We start from the raw sequence: 3,092 nt of genomic DNA on the forward strand, positions 1-3,092 counted from the left end.
CTCCACAGGGTCCTCACCAAGCTCCTGCTGCCCTCTCATACTCTCCCACTGATGCTCTTTGGTATTTAGCTGTCCACCCCTGTTCTGGTCTTCTTCTGTGGGAGGAACATGCCCTGGGCACCTCTAGTCAACCATTTTGTCACCAGCTATCTGCATGGAAATTTTAAAACACACTTCTAAATAACTTTCCAGTCAAAATATATTTATATAATGAAATCAGAAAGTATTATGCATCAAAACTTATAACATGAAGCTAAGGTAATGCCTACAGGAAAATGTATAGCTTTCATTGTTCATAACTGAAAAAAACAAGAATGAAAATAGAGGAGCTAAGTCCCCATATGTGCTGTCTATTTTTGTATAACAAGCCATGTCAAATCTTACTGGCTTAAAACAATAACAACTTATTGTTTCTCCTTAACTTTTAGGATGACTGGGTAGTTTTTCTGCAGACCCTATCTGTATGCATTAACACAGCTACACTTTGTTGGCAGGGGCTGAGCTCAATTGGGATGGATGGATCTCTCTCTGTGTGGTTTTATATCCTCAGGGAGGCTAACCTAGGCTTCTCATATAGCAAAATTTGTGTTCCAAGAGGGCAATCTCCAATAGAAAGCATTTATCATGCCTCTGCTAGCATCGTATTTGCCTATGTCCCATAAGCCAGAGCAAGTCACGTGGCCAGCCCAAACATCAAGACAGGAGTACCACAAGGGAGTGAATACCAGAAGGAATAATACATTGGAGGCCATTCATGTAACAATATATCAAAGTCTTCCTTCTGACCCCAATGATTGATAGCCCTCCCACATGCAAGATGCATGCATCCCCACTCAAGACCCGAAAGTCTCATTTGATCATGTCATCAGGTGACATGTCATCATGAACTGCAAGGTTCAAATATAGCTAAGGCTTCTGAAATTCAGTTCCTTTGGATCCGGAGACCTGTGAATGAAAAAAATGAGTTATCTGCTCACACACACATGCCTAACATACAATGATGAAACAAAGACAGGATAACCACAATAACACTCCCATTCAAAAACAAAAAGGAGGAATGGAAGGCATATAGTAAACTTTATTAGGACCCTATATTAGTCCACTCAGGCTGCTATAACAAAATACCAGAGACGGGGTGGCTTGAACAACAGAAATTTATTTCTCACAGTTCTGGAAGCCAAGATCAAGGTGCTAGTCAGTTTGGTTCCTGGTGAGGACTCTCTTTCTGGCTTGCAGACAGCCATCTTCTTGAGAGCTCTGTTGTCTCTTCCTCTTCTTATAAGGGCACCAGCCCTGTTGAATTGGAACCCATAGTTATAATCTTATTTAACCTTTATTATCTCCTCACAGGAACTATCTCCAAATACAGTCACATTGGGGGAGATAGGGCTTCTATATATGAATTTGGGGGGAATATAATTCAGTCCCTATTCTGGAGGCAAGGAATGTTTCTAGATTAATACCCAGTTTTGGTCTCCTAATCCATTACTCTCCGCAGCTCTGGACTTTTGTCTTATCTCTCTGAGAGGTCCTATCGACACAACTACTTTGTACAGTGCTATACCTAGTGGAGTTGAAGATGCACATAACCTGTGATCCACCAGCTTCACTTCTAGGAAATTGCCCACCAATTACTGACAATGTGACCTTGAAAAAATAACTTAACTTCTCTCTGTGACTTAGCCTCTCCCTGTGCCCCAATTTTCCCATCTGTAAAATGGAGAAATAATACTGAGTCCCTCACAGTCCTTCTATGTGAACTATATGAATTGCTGTTTGTCAAGTGCTTAGAATAGTACCTGGCACTTAATATGCACAATTTGTGAAGTCATCTAAATATAAATCTAGAAACAATAACTATATATATATATATATATATATATATATATATATATATATATATTTGCTTTTCAAAATACTGTCCAGCAACAGAAGAATGAATAAAATAATTGGGCTAAAGTCACAGAAGAATATTAACACAGCATTTGAAGGAAATGAACCAGAGCTAAATATGTTAGCATGGATAACTTTTTTAAAATTATAAATTAATACCATTTATTACCATTTATTTAATGCATGCAAACTATTCTTTACATAATCATGCACTTATATGTAATTAGAAGTTTTAAATGTTCATGGGAATGATGAACTCCCAAACTAGGATAGTGGTAATCTCTGGGAAAAGAAAAAGACTAATGAGATCAGAGTGTGGTACACAGGGTCTGTAACTGTCTCTAGTGACTTAGGTTCTTCAAAAATAGAAAGCTGAAATAGATATGATGCAATACAAGGATATTTTATACGCTATTGTCCATACCTTTTGCATTCTTTATATATTTTGTAATAAATTTTTTAATTAATAATTATTTAAAAGAAAATATAAAATTAAGCACTGAAGCTGAATTCCCTGTTTTGGTCTCCACAAATGCCTGACACAGAGGAGAGCGCTAGGAGTTCAGACGTCCCACCCTTGTTCCACCCTTTACAAAATTTCCATGGTAAGTTATGTCACTAGGTCAAGGAAATATCCTAGCACCTGGATGGGGAGGAAATTAGAATAAGAATGTTAGCCAGTTGGTTAGAGTGCAGTTTTACACATACCAAGGTCAAGGGTTCAGATCCCCACACCATCGCTTCTCGGCCTTTTGGCTAAGATCAAGTGTAGTATCTGTTCTTATCAGATCCCCACACCAGCCAGCTGCCAAAACAGGAAGAAAAAAAAAAATGTGTACCTAAGTAAGGTGGATATAGTATAAATTAGAGAAGGGATTCTTAACCCTGTTTCCCTCTACAGCATACCTGAGAAATGAAAGTCTCATTTGAAATTTACTCCCCAAAGAGTAAGCCAGATTTTTTTTAAGTAGCTGAGATTGGCTATGGGTTACACACAGCACCGTGATCTGCTCATCTACCAGGCATAAGTCTACCCCTTCCTCTTCCTCATATCAAGACAGAACAAAACCCCTGACCTAAGCCTTGAAAATAATAAGGCATTGACTTTGTACATCTGACCTCCTGACCAGACTAAACCAGGGAACTGGTCTTACCTGGCCTGGAACATGGTTTGTGCGTACTGGCGATACCTTCTGGAC

General features: G+C 38.8%; 1 pseudogene; it reads left to right on the forward strand.

Annotated features, from left to right (window-relative positions):
- The first annotated feature begins 2,629 nt into the window (after window positions 1-2,629).
- On the forward strand, window positions 2,630-2,775 carry LOC134362329 (U2 spliceosomal RNA; annotated as a pseudogene).
- Window positions 2,776-3,092: the final 317 nt, after the last annotated feature.

The sequence above is a fragment of the Cynocephalus volans genome, chromosome 13 (genome assembly GCF_027409185.1).
Source record: "Cynocephalus volans isolate mCynVol1 chromosome 13, mCynVol1.pri, whole genome shotgun sequence".
NCBI lineage: Eukaryota > Metazoa > Chordata > Mammalia > Dermoptera > Cynocephalidae > Cynocephalus > Cynocephalus volans.